Source organism: Rhipicephalus microplus, chromosome 3 (genome assembly GCF_043290135.1).
Source record: "Rhipicephalus microplus isolate Deutch F79 chromosome 3, USDA_Rmic, whole genome shotgun sequence".
Classification (NCBI taxonomy): Eukaryota; Metazoa; Arthropoda; class Arachnida; order Ixodida; family Ixodidae; genus Rhipicephalus; species Rhipicephalus microplus.
In genome coordinates, this window is record NC_134702.1 from 142,928,690 (window position 1) to 142,947,021 (window position 18,332).

At 48.3% G+C, this 18,332-nt stretch overlaps 1 protein-coding gene across 2 annotated transcripts in view; it reads left to right on the forward strand.

Moving 5' to 3' along the window:
- The window catches only part of LOC142803959 (uncharacterized), a 186,009-nt gene extending 168,512 nt beyond the window's left edge, over nt 1-17,497 (forward strand). For both annotated transcript variants that reach the window (XM_075890354.1, XM_075890355.1), the window contains one exon: nt 17,261-17,497. The gene's annotated coding sequence lies outside the window, so the exon portion shown is untranslated. The remainder of the gene's footprint in view (nt 1-17,260) is intronic.
- Nucleotides 17,498-18,332: the final 835 nt, after the last annotated feature.

Here is an 18,332-nt window from a genome sequence, read left to right on the forward strand (position 1 = left end):
CATGTCCACCATCGTTTTTCATTATCACCAACTTTCGTCACCTATTCACACCACACACACCTTTCACGGCATGGCCATGATTTCATTACCTGTATGGTTTTACCCGCCTTACCGCGAGGAATTTTATGGCCCTTATACAGCCGCTTGTCACAGTCATTGTCCATATTTTTAATTAGATGAACTGGCGCTCTTTGGCTGTGAAATGACCCTTGCGCCACAAAACATCAAACATCATCATCATACGAGTTACAATCCCATCGCATTAACCAGTTGCCTTTGTAAACTCTTTAAAAAGATGATAAATCGCCGGCTTATACCCTTCCTTGAAACAGACAGTCTACTTGACTCGTACCAGGGCGGTTTTAGAGTAGGCAGGTCCATCATTGACCACCTGATACGTATTGAAACACTGCTTTGTGAATTCATAAAAATAAATATCAGCCATTATTTGTTAGTTGTGTTTATATATATTGCATATCTAACAAAATCAAACACTGTCGTTTTTCACAACGTAAAGTGTCATATTAAACACCAGTGGTGCATTGTCTTTTTAAGTAGACACACATTCTATGCAAGGACTGCATGCACATTTCACCTTTTGTTTTGATTACCCAGGCCTGATTCCTTCCTTGCCCGCAGGGGCGCCTGTGAAAGCAGGCGTTTGGTGTGTAGCGACACCACGGACCCGAGCTAATGGGGGAGTTTCTACTCCCTCCCACGCCTAGCCATGCGTGGCTTTTCCGTGTCCGGGGAAAAGGGGATCCTGGGGGTTGAGCCGACGCTGGGTGATTGGACCTTTAAGGCCCCCCGGCAGAGGCAACACACCCCTTTGGCCCCGGCTTCACGTAGACGGCACCCTTGGACTGACCCACCCAGGGGAAATCGGCAGTCGCCTTTTCCTATCTCTCTCTCCCTACATCTTCGTCTTTTGTTCTCACTTTACATCTTTCCTGTATTCTCCTCACTTCTTTTTACTTCCAATTTTTCCTGGCGGCAAGGGTTAACCTAGTGTAAATATCCAACCTTGGGTAGATATATTAGGTTATAGCGGCCATGTACGGCTGGCGCTTGCGCATCCTTCGCGTCTCGCAGCGTCCCCTTGTTGGGCTCGGTGGTGAGTGGCTGGCATGGCCGCCGAAAAAGCTATCAAATTTATGGGAACCCCTAGCCCTGTCACAACTAATCGCCCTTCTAAGAGGTGGCGCACCGATGTAATTCTTGAATTTCTCCCGAACAAAAAAGACAACTTCCCAAAATACCACATTATTCATTGTGAAAATACAGAAAAGAAAGCTAGAAACATTTCACCTTTCCTTGTATCGAAATGCCTTATAGAAATGCTGGGTGCAGGCTACAAGGCCACAAAGACCGCCAGTGGTGACCTGTTACTTGAAGTAAAAGACAACGCACAGTACCAGAGACTACATAAACTCACAGCATTTGGGGATCAGCCTATCACAATCGCACCACATCGAACCATGAACACAGTGAAGGGTGTTGTATCAGATGGAGACCTGATGGACCTCTCCGATGATGAACTTTTAACAGGCTGGAAAGAGGAAAATGTCATTCAGGTGCAGCGTATCAAAATAAGAAGAGAAAATAAGGAAATCCCAGCGAAGCACATCATACTCACTTTCGCATCTAGCACCCTCCCAACTGAAATAGCAACAGGATATCTTAAACTGCCAGTTAGACCATACATACCCAACCCGAGGCGCTGCTTTAAGTGTCAGAGGTTCGGGCACGGCTCCCAGAGCTGCCGAGATTACCTGCGCAAAATGCGGCACCAAAGGTCATACCGCTGACGATGACTGTCAGCTACAAGTGCACTGTGGAAACTGTGAGGGTGACCATCCTGCATATTCCAGGTCATGCGTGGCCTGGAAAATGGAAAAAGAAATTATTAGTACAAAGTTTAAAATTGAACATAAGCTTCCGTGAAGCGCGAAAGCGCGTTTCCCCGCATTTTTCTGGGAACACATCGTACGCCAAAGTGGCGCGAGGGGGGTCAGCACCACTTCGGTTTTCGGCAATGCCTTGGACCACGCCCAGCGTGCCGAGGCAAACGCCACAAGCCCCCATGGGGGGAGCAGCCTCGGCTGCCCCACCCTCCTTGAATACAGCCCCACCGAAAGCGCCTGTGAACCTTGGCAGCAGCCAGGGCACCAGACAAACTAAAGAGGTCCCCTCGACCTCCAGCCCGGTGGGGTTTAAGGCTCCGTCTGTCACGACGAAGCCTACAACGAAAACATTATCTGTCGCCTCTCCTGAGGCGATGGACACATCAACTGCACCGGTGCAGACTGCGCCAAAAGAGCGGCGGGGTTCCCTCGACCGCTCTAAAAAAGACAAAACGGTAATTACAGGCCCTTCTAAAGGCTCTGTAAGATAAGTCACTTCTCTCTTTAGACACCAGCCACACTCATTTCGTACACACAGCACTTCTTCACTCCCATAATGGAGACACAAATTATACAATGGAACGTCAGAGGACTACTTCGAAACCTCGACGATGTCCAAGAACTTCTAAACAAACATTCTCCAAAAGTGCTGTGTGTACAGGAAACACACTTCAAATCCAAGAATACAAATTTTTTGTGTCAATATGTTGTCTTTCGAAAGGACAGAGATGATGCTGTGGCATCATCTGGTGGTGCAGCCATTATTGTTAATCGAGGAGTAGCATGTAGCCATCTACCACTACTAACATCCCTAGAGGCAGTGGCTGTTCAAGCAGTTCTATTGAATAAGCTCGTCACCATCTGCTCTCTATACATACCGCCGCAACACCGCCTGGAAAAACATGATTTTCACTCTTTAATAGCCGAGTTACCAGAACCTTATCTGGTTCTAGGGGACCTGATTGCGCACAGCGGTTTATGGTGTGACTGTCGATGTGATGCACGAGGTCGTCTCATCGAACAGTTCCTCTTTTCATCAGGTGCTTGTCTGTTGAATAGAAAACAGGCAACATATTATAACCTTGCAAACAATACTTACTCCTCCATAGACCTCAGTATCGCATCTCCTTCACTTGTACCATTACTTCAGTGGAAAGTCATAAATAACCCATACGGAAGTGACCATTTTCCTTTGGTTTTGAGTACACCAATAATACATGAATGTCCTCCACATGTTCCCAAATGGCTCATAAACAAAGCTGACTGGGAACAATTTCAAAAAATTACTCACTTAAGTTGGACCGAAATATGCGGATTAGGCATAGATGAAGCTGTGAAGTACTTCACAGCTTTTCTAACTGACGCAGCAGCCAGGTGCATACCGCAAACATCTGGAATGCCCGGCAAACGACGCGTCCCATGGTGGAACACGGAGTGTCGTAATGCGCGAAAGGAACAGAACAGGGCATGGAGATTGCTGCGCAACTCGCCAACAGCGGAAAATCTTGACACGTTCAAGAAAATAAAGTCTCAAGGAAGGAGAACGCGTCGGCAGGCCAGAAGAGAAAGCTGGCAGAAGTTTTTTTCAGGGATCAATTCATACACACAGGAGGCAAAAGTCTGGAAGATGGTCGGTAGGATAGCAGGGAAACAAGTACACACACTTCCACTCGTAAACACTCAAGGTGATACCTTGGAAGATCAAGCAAACTTCCTCGGGGCACACTTTGAACGGGTATCCAGCTCGTCCCACTATACTGACACTTTCCAAAAATACATAACAAGAATAGAAAAGCAGAAACTCGAACACAAATCCACTAGATACGAGGCATATAATCAAGCTTTCAGTCTAGCGGAGCTCCGAACATCTCTAAACTCCTGCAGCACTTCTGCCCCAGGTTCTGACCGTGTGGTGTATGAAATGCTAAAAAACCTACCAGCTGAAACACGAAAAACCTTACTTTGTTTGTACAATGCTATCTGGTTTTCTGGCACTATCCCTACCTCCTGGAAAGAGGCTATTATTATTCCCATTTTGAAAGAGGGCAAGGACCCTTCTTTAGCTTCAAGTTATAGGCCTATTGCACTTACAAGCTGCTTGTGCAAAGTATTCGAAAAAATGATAAACTGCCGACTTGTACATATCCTTGAAACAAACAATTTGCTCGACCCATTTCAGTGCGGGTTTCGAGAAAGTAGATCCACCACAGACCACCTTGTTCGTATCGAGGCACAGATCAGAGACGCCTTTGTCTATAAACAATATTTTCTCTCTGTGTTCCTCGATATCGAAAAGGCGTATGATACAACATGGCGTTTCGGAATTCTAAGAGACCTGTCCCACCTTGGTGTGCGCGGAAGAATGTTTCATATAATCGAATGTTACCTGTCAAACCGGACATTCCGTGTCCGTCTGGGCAGTGTGCTCTCTCAAACATTTGTCCAGGAAACAGGCGTGCCACGAGGTGGCGTGCTTAGTTGCACACTTTTTATTATCAAAATGAATTCTTTGCACTTGTCCATTCCCCGCAATATGTTCTATTGTACATATGTCGACGACGTTCAGCTTGGCTTCAAGTCATGCAACTTGGCCATGTGTGAGCGGCAGGTTCAGCTGGGTTTAAATAAGGTCTCCAAATGGGCAGATAAAAATGGATTTCGACTTAACCCACAAAAAAGCACGTGTGTCTTGTTCTCTCGAAAGAGAGGCATGCACTCGGAACCTGACATTCGACTGAATGGGCAACGTCTGTCCGTCAAAGCCGAGCATAAATTCTTAGGCTTAATCTTGGACAACAAGTTGACCTTCGTACCGTACATCAAGTATTTAAAAACAAAATGTTTAAAAGCCATGAATGTTATAAAAGTGTTGTCACGTACTACGTGGGGTAGTGATAGGCAATGCCTCATGAACCTCTATAAAAGCCTCATCCGCACCCGCTTAGATTATGGGGCCGTTGTCTATCAGTCTGCCACTCAAAGTGCCTTGAAGATGCTTGACCCCGTGCACCATTTGGGCATCCGCCTTTCTACGGGTGCTTTTCGCACCAGCCCCGTAGAAAGCCTTTATGTTGAGTCAAATGAGTGGTCGCTTCATCTGCAGAGAACTTACATGTCCTTTGTTTATTTCCTTAAGGTGAAAGCAGACAAGAAGCACCCCTCATACTCTACAATTAATGATTTGTCGAGCTCAACTCTGTTTCAAAACAGGCCTTCGATGAGGCAGCCCTTCTCAATTCGCCTGAAGTGTCTAGCTGAAGAAACTGAAGTGTCACTTGAACACAGTTTAATGGCTCCTGTAGCATACCCGCCACCGTGGCAGTGGCAGAATATAGACTGCGATGTGTCTTTCCTAGAGGTTACAAAACATGCACCTATTGCCCATATCCGAACATACTTTCTGGAACTTCAACACAAATACACATGTCCTGTGTTCTTCACAGATGCCTCCAAGACTAACTCCTCTGTGTCCTACGCTGCTGTCGGCCCATCCTTTTCGGATGCTGGCCCTCTACATCCACGCACAAGTATCTTCACAGCGGAAGCTTACACGATACTGGTGGCAGCTAAACACATCAAACAATTACAAATACAAAAAGCAGTAATTTATACAGACTCCCTCAGTGTGGTAACGGCTCTGCACAGTCTTAAAAAACAAAAAAACCCAGTCCTTGTCTCACTTTACTCCATTTTGTGCACAATTTACACGCAGAAACAACATGTTGTAGTGTGCTGGGTGCCAGGGCACCGTGAGATCCAAGGCAACGTGAGGGCGGATCACCTCGCTGCTTCCGTCCATGAGAGCACCGCCATTACATCCATATCAATCCCGGCCCTTGATCTTAAGCCGTCTCTCAAACTAAACCTCAGGGACTACTGGCAGAGCAAGTGGGATACACACACACAAAACAAACTACATGTTATCAAGCCACACCTTGGCCATTGGCCACCAGTATCAAAATCACGTCTAACAGAGGTAAAACTAACAAGACTCAGGATAGGGCACACATACACGACACACACACATCTTTTATCCGGTGGTGATCCACCATTGTGTGATAAATGTGGTGAGGCTTTAACAGTTCTTCACGTTTTAATCCAATGTAAACAGTTAGACACTCTAAGAAGACAACACTTCCCATTACCCTACCGACAACATATACCTTTACACCCTGCAATGTTTGTCGGTAGGGAACCACTTTTCACCCATAAATCATTGTTAGCTTTTTTAAGAGATGTTAATTTTTACCATGTATTATACCCAGGCATTGCGTAGCGTGACCTCTCAAGAGAGGTCGCTGCTGCTTTGATTACATTTAAAAGCACTTGCCTCGCAGCCCTTGGACACAAGGGCACTGATGAGGCAAGTGTGCTAGTGCCAAACATTTTTATGTTTTTATTATCAAAATCTTTGTCACCCTTTTTAATATGCATATCACGCCACTGTCATGTCTTTAATACTTATGTTTTTACCCGCATTATCGCGAGGAATTTTAAGGCCCCTATACAACCACGCAACATATCATTGTCCGCATCTCTATACTCTTTGAAATGGCGCTCTTTGGCCATCAATTGGCCCTTGCGCCATAAAACACCACACATCATCATCATCTGATTCCTTCCTTTGGCTGCTTTGCATTGAGAGCGTCAAACAAGTCATTCACCTCTTTAGTGAAAACTGCAGTGCCTTCACTGTTCTCTACTCCACCCCGCAGGAGCGCCTGTGAAAGCAGGCGTTTGGTGTGTAGCGACACCACGGACCCAAGCTAACAAGGGAGTTTTGACTCCCTCCACGCCTAGCCATGCGTGGCTTTGCTGTGTCCGGGGAAAAGGGGATCCTGGGGGTTGAGCCGACGTTGGGTGATTGGACCTTTAAGGCCCCCCGGCAGAGGCAACACACCCCTTTGGCCCCGGCTTCACGTAGACGGCACCCCTTGGCTGACCCACACAGGCGAAATCGGCAGTCGCCTTTTCCTTTCTCTCTCTCCCTACGTCTTCGTCTTTATCTCTCACTTTTCTGTCCTGTCCTCTAGTTAGTCTCTTCCGTTTACTTCCAAACTTCCTGGCAAATAGGGTTAAGCCTGTGCAAATAACCCACCTTGGCCTAGGCACATTGGGTTATAGTGGCGTTGTACGGCTGGCGTCTGCAGGTTTCAGCACCCGCAAACTTGTAGCGTCCCCTCGTTGGGCTCCATGGTGGGTGGCCGCCAACGCTGCTGAACAAAAATAAGACAGGCATGCGAGGGGCATTCCCCTTATTGTCTGATCGTACCGGCCTATAGCGGGTACGCACCGATGATATAAATTTTTTCAACCAGCCAAAAGAAACGTTTCCCAACTTCCATGTCATTCACTGCGAGAAATCTGGAAAGCAAGCCAGGACCGTATCTCCATTCGTAGTTGCCAGGTGTCTTATTGAAACTCTTGGGGCTAGATACAACGTAACCAAAATGGCTAGTGGAGACCTTCTCCTCGAAATTCGTGACAAAGAACAATTTGTAAAGCTAGACAGCCTCTCAACATTTGGTGACGTACCGATAACCGTGACAACACACAGATCTATGAACATGTAGGCTTATGCCACAGGAGCGAAAGAGAGACACGCCTGAACGATAACTGATGCCAGCCCGGAACGTGAGCCGTGGCTTCACGTGCCACGGCCTAGCGCCTTCTTTATTTTCTTCTGTCGCCATCGCACGCTTTCCGGTTTGTGCGCCGCCCGAACGAGGGCGCTACAGGGCCCCCCGTGTAGACTGGAAGTCGGAATGTTACATGCCGTTTGTGGTATTCCAACGGAAGATCAGTCGTAGATGAGAGGCTTTCTAGGGCGGTCTCCAGGTACGCCGGCTTGAGTCGGTCCAGGCTGACTGTCTCTTCACGGCCGTTCTGAAGTAGAGTGGCAGTTCTGGGGGTGCGGTGAAGGACGGGGAATGATCCGACGTAGGCTGGTGTCAAGGGTGGTCTGACCGCGTCGTGGCGCACGATAACATGTGTTGCAGTGGCCAGATCAGGGTGGGCGAATATGGTCTTGTGTTCGGAAGGTCTGGGTGGAGTGGGCCGGAGGTCTTGAACGCAGTCGAGGAGGCGTTGTAGGAATTGCTGTGGCTGGTCTGGTAGCTTCGTTGACGTGAAGAAGTCTCCCGGAAGCCGTAGAGAAGTGCCATACACCAGCTTTGCTGTTGAGCACTGCAGGTCTGCCCGGATGACAGCTCGTAAACCTAAGAGCACCAGTGGCAAGGCATCAACCCAGGTGGCTCTATTGAGGCGGGTAGTCAAGGCGGTCTTCAGTTGTCGGTGAAGGCGTTCCACCATGCCGTTGGCACAGGGATGATAAGCCGTGGTACGGCAATGTCTGGCTCTGAGGATGCGATTAAGGCAAGTAAACAGCGAGGACTCAAACTGACGTCCACGGTCTGTTGTCACGGTGCCAGGACAGCCAGAGCGGGATACCCACGTAGAAATGAAAATGCGGGCGACTGTCTCGGCTGTGATATCTTGAATTGGAACAGCCTCTGGCCAGCGTGTGAAGCGATCGACCATGGTCAATATATAACGGTACCCCTGAGACACTGGTAGAGGGCCCACAATGTCTAGATGAACATGGTCGAAACGACGGCCGGGTGGAAGGAAAGGTTGGGGCGGCGTCTTAGTATGACGGGAGACCTTTGTCATCTGGCAGGGCAGGCACATGCGCGTCCAAGCGCGCACATCACCTTTAATTCCGGGCCAGACATAGCGCTGGGTGAGAAGACGTTGAGTAGGCCGAATGCCAGGGTGACAGATGTCGTGTAAGGAGTGGAAAACGGTGCGTCGTAATGAAGCGGGAACGAAAGGGCGGGGTAGGTCAGCTGAAACATCGCACCACAAGCGCTCAGATGATAATGGATGAGGCACCAGGCGTAGTCGGAGAGAACGAGGGTTCTCCCGAAAAGCGGCAAGCTCTCTATCATCCTGCTGTGCCGAGGAGAATGAGGCCCAGTCGATGGTTGGCGGTGGAGAGTCAAGCGCGGCTATACGAGAAAGGGCATCTGCGGCGGTGTTGTCAGCTCCTTTCACGTGGCGGATGTCAGTCGTGAACTCCGATATATAAGCCAGATGGTGGAGTTCACGGGGCACGTACTTGGATGAGTTAGTGCGGAAAACATACGCCAGTGGCTTATGGTCAGTCAGCACGTAAAACGAGCATCCTTCCAGGAAATGCCGAAAGTGTTGTATTGCAGAGTAGATGGCTAGTAATTCCCGGCCAAAGACGCTGTAGCGGGTCTCAGCAGGAAGTAGCTTCCGAGAGTAAAACGACAAGGGTCTCCACTCGGAGTTAATGCACTGCTGTAAGACGGCTCCGACGGCCACGCTGGATGCGTCCACGATCAACCGAGTAGGGGCGTTGCTGCGTGGATGAATGAGAAGCACGGCGTTAGCGACCGCTTGCTTAGCAGCAGCAAAGGCGGCCTGGGCCTCTGACGACCAAGGAATGGCGGAGGACGGGCCGGCGGTCGACCGAAGGAGGTCGGTGAGCGGTCGTAGCAGTTCGGCACAGTATGATATGAAGCGCCTGGAAAAATTCACAAGCCCCAGGAATTGGCGTAATTGGCGCAGTGTTGTAGGCTGAGGATAATCCTGAATTGCTTTAACGTGGGACCGGAGAGGGCGTATTCCTTTGGATGATATGTGATGGCCCAAGAACTAGAGCTCAGATGCGCCGAAAGTACACTTAGAGGCGTTCACAACGAGGCTGTACTGCTGAAGACGTTGGAACAGAGCACGTAGATGGTGCTCATGATCTTCAGGTGTGCGGCTGGCGATGAGGACATCGTCAAGGTACGCAAACACAGTAGGAAAACCCCGTGTGACCTCAGAAATGAACCGCTGGAAAGTTTGAGCCGAATCGCGGAGTCCAAAAGGCATCCGCAGGTATTCAAACAACCCAAAGGGCGTCGTGGTGGCGGTCTTAGGTATGTCGGCGGGCTCGACAGGAATCTGGTGGTACGCCTTAACAAGGTCCACTTTGCTGAAAATTGTGCAGCCGTCGAGGCGCAATGTAAAATACTGGATGTGAGGTAGAGGATAGCTGTCGTGGACAGTCTTGGCGTTCAACGCTCGATAGTCCCCACAAGGACGCCAGTCACCAGGATCATGCTTTGGCGCCAAATGCAGCGGGGAAGCCCAAGCGCTTGACGACGGGCGGATAATGCTGAGCTGCAGCATGTGGTCAAACTCCCGTTTAGCAATAGCTAGGCGGTCTCCGAACAGGCGGCGTGGTCGAGCGGCTGCCGGTGGACCCCGGGTGACGATGTGGTGTGTCACCGTATGTTTAGGCGGCTGAGTGAGGTTGCACGGTTTAGTTAACTCAGGAAACTCGCCAAGATTTTTTCGAACGGTGAGGAAGGTATCAGCAAGCGGATGGCCATTGGAGCGATGTCAGACAGGAGTCCCGAGATGGAGAGACGAGTCTTACCATCTATGAGGCGGCGCCGCCGCACGCTGACGTCCAAATCGAAGTATGAGAGAAAGTCCGAGCCGATGATCGGTTGAACCTTGTCTACGATGACGAAAACCCACCGGAAAATGCAGCGAAGGCCGAAGTCGAGGGTGAGAGATCGGAGCCCATACGTTGCTATAGACGAGGCGTTGGCAGCACAAAGCACTTGCTCCTGTGACTTTGAACGATCAGCCTTAGTCGGGGGCACAACGCTAATTTCCGCGCCCGTATCTATAAGGAACCTGGCGCCCGATAGCTGGTCCGTGACCATGAAAAGGCGGCATGGACGAGAAGGGAGATCACACGCCGCCGTCAGTGATCCCGGCAGGTGTTTCCCTGCCACGAACATCGGGGTGTACACTTCGTGGCTCGGTGTCGGAAACGCCGGTGGTAGCAGCAGAGGGGTGGAGGGCAGGGACTCCGAGCATCTCGTGTGCGTGGAAGAGCTCGACGACCGGAACGAAGCGAACGAGTCTCCTGCAGGGGGCTCCGGAGTGCGGCAATGGAGGCGGCGAGTTCGTCGATGCGGGCCTGAAGGCGCGAAATCGCTGTGTCTGCTGGTGGTAAGGCAGCGTTGACAGATGGGGAGGTCGCTTCATGAACCTGATCGGCGAGCTCCGCCAGGTGGTCGAGATTGACGTCGCCGGCCGCCGCGAGGATGAGGCGGATTGGCTGAGAAAGGCGTTGGAGGAAGAGCTCGCGAAGCAACGCTGAGTAGGCAGAGACACCGTGTTTCCCACGAAGCTGTCGCATTCGGCGCAGTAGTTGGGAGGGGTGCTTGTCGCCCAGGTCCCCCTCTGCAAGGAGCTGCTGTAGGCGGACGCGTTTCTAAGGCATGAATCGTTCCAGCACCTTGGTTTTAAGGTGCTGATATCGCGTGGTGTCCGAGGGGTTGGAGAGGACGTCGGAGAGCTCTCTGGCAACGTCAGGAGGAAGGACGGAGGCTACGAGGTAGTAGCGTGTCGTTTGTGAGGCGATGCGGTACAGGGAGAATTGTGCCTCGACCTGATGAAACCAAACTTGCGGGTCCTGTGGCCAGAAAGATGGGAGACGCAGTTGCACGGCCGAGACGTCCTGCGGACGTGAGGCTTGTTCGGTTGAGGGTGCATTCGAGTCAGTCATTGTCTTCGTCCGAGGTCACCACTTGTAGGCTTATGCCACAGGAGCGAAAGAGAGACACGCCTGAACGATAACCGATGCCAGCACAGAACGTGAGCCGCGGCATCACGTGCCACGGCCTAGCGCCTTCTTTATTTTCTTCTGTCGCCATCGCGCGCTCTCCAGTTTGTGCGCCGCCCGAACGAGGGCGCTACAAACATAACTCGCGGAGTGGTATCTGACGCAGACTTACTTGACCTCACCGAAACTGAACTTTTGGAGGGGTGATAGAGCCAAAACGTCACTAATGTACAGAGAATTATCATCAGAAGAGATAATAAGGAAATACCGACGAAACACTTAATACTCACGTTTGCATCCAGTAAACTACCAGATTCCATTCAAACAGGGTACACCAAGACATCTATCAGGCCGTATATACCAAACCCTCGTCGTTGCTTCCAATGCCAGAGGTATGGCCATGGCTCTAAAACCTGTCGTGGTCGCCAGACCTGTGCACACTGTGGAGTCCTAGGCCACGTGTCTGAGAACTGCAAACAACCGCCACACTGTGCAAACTGCGAAGGAAACCATGCCGCATATTCACGCTCCTGCACATATTGGAAAAAAGAAAAAGAAATAATTACAATAAAGGTAAAGGAGAACATAACATTTAAGGAAGCACGGCGAAGAGTCGCTCCATTCTATGGACCTACATACGCTGATGCGGCGCGTCAGGAAGAACCGCCGCACCAGCCTTCGCCACTCCTTCGGCCCGCGCATACCGAGCCGACGGTTGTGGCACCTGCCCCCAAGGCGGCTGTAGCCCAGGCTACACCGCCTACTCCCAAACAGAGACCGGAGAATCCAGAGTCCTCGGGTCTCAAGGCCTCCCCTCACCAGGCGAGGCCCGTAATCCGAACTAACAGCCCGCATGTGCGGGCTTCCAGTGCCTCCGAGGAGGCAATGGATACGTCGGCGCCCTTGGTGCCGAAAGAACGGCGTGGCTCCTTGGAGCGCGCCAAAAAAACGAAAAAGCAAATAACAGGGCCCGGTGACGGCCCTGTTAAGTGAACTCAAATTCCTTGTCTAAACAGCCACTCGCTTTTCGTACACACAGCACTATCTTACATTCACCATGAACACTCAAATTATACAATGGAACGTCAGGGGCCTCCTCAGGAACCTTGACGACATCCAAGAACTCTTACATGAACACTCGCCAAAAGTGCTGTGTGTACAAGAAACACACCTTAATTCAAAACACACAAATTTTCTTCGTAACTACGTTATTTTTCGAAAGGACCGAGATGATGCCATGACATCATCCGGAGGTGTTGCCATCATAGTAAATCAAGGAATTGCATGCGCACACTTACAACTCCAAACATCCCTTGAGGCAGTGGCTGTTCGAGCGGTTCTTTTTGATAAACTGATCACAATCTGCAGTATTTACATTCCTCCTAGCTATCAGCTGCAAATACGTGATTTACACTCTTTAATTGATGAACTTCCGGAGCCTTATGTTCTCCTTGAAGACTTAAATGTGCATAGCAGGCTATGGGGTGACTCTCGGTATGACACGCGAGGTCGACAGATTGAACAGTTCCTTCTCTCGTCGAGCGCGTGTCTCCTAAATCGAAAAGAACCAACCTATTATAATCTCGCTTATAACACCTACTCCTCCATAGACCTAAGCATAGTATCTCCATCTCTTGTGCCTCTACTCTAGTGGAAAGTCGTCGGTAATCTGTACGGAAGTGACCACTTCTCCGTAGTTTTGAGCACAACTACAGTAACTGAGGGTCCTCCACGTGTTCTCGAGTGGCTCATAAACAGAGCCGACTGGGAACAGTTTTATACCATCGCTCGTCTAGATTGGAATGACATATGTACTTTGAACATTGATGTTGCTGTCAACTACTTCACGGCGTTTTTGATTGATGCTGCAACAAAATGCATCCCACAAACAAATGCACACTCTGGAAAACGGCGTGTGCCATGGTGGAAACCTGAATGTCAAAACACGTGCAAACAGCAAGACAGAGCTTGGAGGTTGCTTCGGAAGTCACCGACAGCCGAAAATCTTGACACCTTCAAGAAAATAAAGTCTCAGGGCAGGAGAACGCGTCGGCAGGCCAGAAGAGAAAGCTGGCAGAAGTTTTTGTCAGGGATCAATTCATACACACAGGAGGCTAAAGATTCGAACATGGTCGGTAGGATAGCAGGAAAACAAGTACACACACTTCCACTCGTAAACACTCAGGCTGATACCTTGGAAGATCAGGCAAACTTCCTTGGTGCACACTTCGAACAGATGTCCAGCTCTTCCCACAATACTGACACTTTCCAAAAATACAGAACAAGAATAGAAAAGCAGAAACTCGAACACAATGCACTAGATACGAGGCATATAACGAAGCTTTCAGTCTAGCTGAGCTGCGAACGTCTTTAAACTCCTGCAGTACTTCTGGCCCAGGTTCTGACCGTGTGGTGTATAAAATGTTAAAAAACCTACCAATCGAAACACGAAAAACCTTGCTTTGTTTATACAATGCTATGTGGCTTTCTGGCACTATCCCTACCTCCTGGAAAGAGGCTATTATTATTCCCATTATGAAAGAGGGCAAGGAACCTTCTTTAGCTTCGAGTTATAAGCCCAATGCACTTACAAGCTGCTTGTGCAAAGTCTTCGAAAAAATGATAAACTGCCGACTTGTACATTTCCTTGAAACAAACAATTTGCTCGACCCATTTCAATGCGGGTTTGAGAGAGTAGATCCACCACAGACCACCTTGTTCGTATCAAGGCACAGATCAGAGACGCCTTCGTCCATAAACAATATATTCTCTCTGTGTTCCTCGATATCAAAAAGGCTTATGATACAACCTGGCGTTTTGGAATTCTAAGAGACCTGTCCCACCTTGGCGTGCGCGGAAGAATGTTTCACATAATGGAAAGTTACCTGTCAATCAGGACATTCCGTGTCCGAGCGGGCACGGTTCTTTTCCAAACATTTGTCCAGGAAACAGGCGTGCCACAAGGTGGTGTACTTAGCTGCACACTTTTTCTCATCAAAATGATTTCCTTGCGCTTGTCCATCCCTCGCAATATGTTTTATTGTACATATGTCGATGACGTCCAGCTTGGCTTTAGATCTTCCAATCTGGCAATGTGTGAGCGGCAGGTTCAGTTAAGTTTAAACAAGGTCTCCAAATGGGCAGAGGAAAACGGATTCCGACTGAACCCACAAAAAAGCACGTGTGTCTTGTTCTCCCGAAATAGAGGCATGCACTCAGAACCCGACATTGAACTGAACGATCAACGTCTGTCTGTTAATACAAAGCGTAAATTCTTAGAATTAATCTTGTACAACAAGTTGACTTTCGTATCACACGTCAAGTATTTAAAAACAAAATGTTTAAAAGCCATGAATGTTATAAAAGTGTTGTCACGTACTATGTGGGGTAGTGACAGGCAATGCCTCATGAACCTGTATAGAAGCCTCATTTGCACCTGCTTAGATTATGGGGCCGTTGTTTATTCAGTCTGCGACTCAAAGTGCTTTGAGGATGCTGGATCCTGTGCACCATTTGGGCATCTGCCTTTCTACGGGTGCTTTCCGCACCAGCCCCGTAGAAAGCCTTTACGTTGAGTCAAATGAGTGATCGCTTTGTCTGCAAAGAACTTACATGTCCTTTGTATATTTCCTTAAGGTGAAAGCAGACAAGAAGTGCCCCTCATACTCTACTATTAATGATTTGTCGAGCTCCATTCTGTTTCAAAACAGGCCTTCGATGAGGCAGCCCTTCTCAGTTCGCCTGAAGGGTCTAGCTGAGGACACTGGAGTGTCACTTACCCACAGTTTAAAGGCTCCTGTAGCATACCCGCCACCATGACAGTGACAGACTATAGATTGCGATGTGTCTTTCTAAAAAGTTACTAAACATGCGCCTATTGCCCATATTCGAACATACTTCCTGGAATTTCAACACAAATACACACGTCCTGAGTTCTTCACAGATGCCTCCAAGACTAACCCCTCTGTGTCCTACGCTGCTGTCGGCCCATCCTTTTCGGATGCTGGCCCTCTACATCCATGCACATGTATCTTCACAGCGGAAGCTTACGCGATACTTGTGGCAGCTAAACACATCAAACAATTACAAATAAAAAAAGCAGTAATTTATACAGACTCTCTCAGTGTGGTAACGGGTCTGCACAGTCTTAAAAAACAAAAAAACCCGTTGCTTGTTTCACTTTACTCCATTTTGTGCACACTCTACACACTCAAACAACATGTTGTAGTGTGCTGGGTGCCAGGGCACCGTGAGATCCAAGACAACGTGAGGGCGGATCTGCTCGTTGCATTCGTCCACAAAAGCACTGCCCTTACACCAATATCAATCCCGACCCTTGATCTTAAGCCGTCTCTCAAACGAAACCTCAGGGACTACTGGCAGAGCAAGTGGGATACACACACACAAAACAAACTACACATTATTAAGCCACACCTTGGTCATTGTCTGCCCGTATCAAAATCGCGTCATACAGAGGTAATACTAATGAGACTCAGGATAGGACACACATACAGGACACACACTTATCTTTTGTACGGTGGCGATCCACCATTGTGTGACAGATGTGGTAAAGCATTAACAGTCCTTCACATGTAAATCCAGTGCAAACACTTAGAAACTCCAAGAAAACAACATTTTCCATTACCCTACCGACAACATATATCTTTACACCCTGCAATGTTCGTCGGTAGGGAACCACTTTTTAGTCATAAATCATTGTTAGCGTTTTTAAAAGAAATTCATAGTTTCATATCATATACCCGGGCATTCCGTAGCACGACTTCTTCAGAGAGGTTTTTTGCTGCGGTGGCTACACAAGAAAGCACTTGCTTCACGGCCGTTGAATGCAAGGGTATGAACGAGTGAGGTACTTGTGCTGATGCCATACATGTCCACCATCGTTTTTCATTATCACCAACTTTTGTCAACTATTCACACCACACACACCTTTCACCGCATGATCATGATTTTATTACTTGTATGGTTTTACCCGCCTTACCGCGAGGAATTTTATGGCCCTTATACAGCCGCTTATCACAATCATTGTCCATATTTTTAGTAAGATGAACTGGCGCTCTTTGGCCGTGAAATGATCCTTGCGCCACAAAACATCAAACATCATCATCTCTACTCCGGGTACCCCTTGTTCCTGTGAAACTCCAACCCTACTGCTGTTCCACAGTTGAGAAGCTGCAATAAGGGTACAGCAGTGAGAGACGTCAGCACTATTGCACTATGCGGTTTCCGCACGACAACAAATCCAACAAAAATGGTGTTAACTAATATTAGAAATGTTTTTTGAAATGTGTCATTTCAAACAATTGAAATGTGTCATTTCAATTGTGCTTTCTCACTTGTGCAGCAAGGCGTACATTCATCTTGCACATGCAGTATAAGTCACTGTGTGCTTTCGTCAATTTAGGCACCCACAGGAAGCTGCCGATTATCTTCGACTTTGTAGAGCAGGAGGTAGTGAATGTAGGCGACTTACCATTTTCCAGCCTAGAAAAACACCTACCAATGAATTGCCGAGCATGTATAAATTTTTCTTTTTTTTAGCTCACCTGTACAACGTTGTGCTTGTGGAGATGGTTGCTTATGCACTTAATCATGTGTGGCGCATCACACAAGAATTGCAGATGCTTTCCAGGAAGGTAGGGATGCTTCACTTTGTTAACCGCAGTTTTCGATCTTTCAGATATCCCGAACTGCGCCCACATGGCCTTGTTGCTCCCGGCACCATCACTGACAATTGCAATCACCACCACGTTTTCTTTGAAAACTTCAACGACAGTCTCAAGCACAAGTCTGGCAAGGACATCACCTGGTGCAGCTCCTTTTCTGGCGAATCTGGCAATTGGATGTACCCAGTTACTGAATAAAGAAATCCCAGCAGGGGCGCCTGCGCAAGCAGGCGTTTGGCCATAATATACAACATGGCTTTTATACACTGGAACTCCAGAAGACTCCTACATAACTTAAACGACAGAAAGAACATACTGGCCACTTTCTCACCAGTAGCGTTGTGTTTACAAGAAACTAATCTAGGTCCTAGACATAGAAACATCTTGAAAAACTACAGTGTATTTCCGCACGACCGAGAGCAGGTAAGTAGGCTCTCAGGTGGTGTTGCAATTATAGTCAAGAGCGGAGTACTAGCGCGAAAACACAAATTTACAACCAGAATAGAAGCCATGGCGGCCACCATACACACATTTAAATCGATTACATTGAGCAGCGCATACTTGGAGCCACACCTTAAGATATCCATTTCTGACTTAGAACACCCAAAAGAACAGCTGCCAGAGCCTTTTTGGTGGTTGGAAATTTCAATGCACTCTCCGTTTTTTTTGGGTAAGTGAGAAAACTGACACTAGAGGCCAAATCATAGAATTTTTTTTCATTTTGCAATAACTCATGCCTACTTAATACAGGAAAAGCAACCTACTGCTTTCCTAGCTGAAGAAAAATGAGCTGCATAGACTTATCATTTTGTTCTCCCTCTGTTTTTATCGATGTTAAGTGGGATGTACTGATTGACCCATATGGAAGCGACCATCTGACCATACTAATCAGCCAAACAACACCTTAAGTCATTAAACAAAAACCACGACGTTGGAAGCTACATTCAGTCGACTTGGCCCTATTACAAGAAAAGGCTTGCCTGGAAAAACTAGGGACAGAAGGCCTCAACATATATGATCAAAACGAATGTATTACAAACTGCATCGCAACAGCTTCCCGGCTATCTCTCAGACATCTGGACTCAC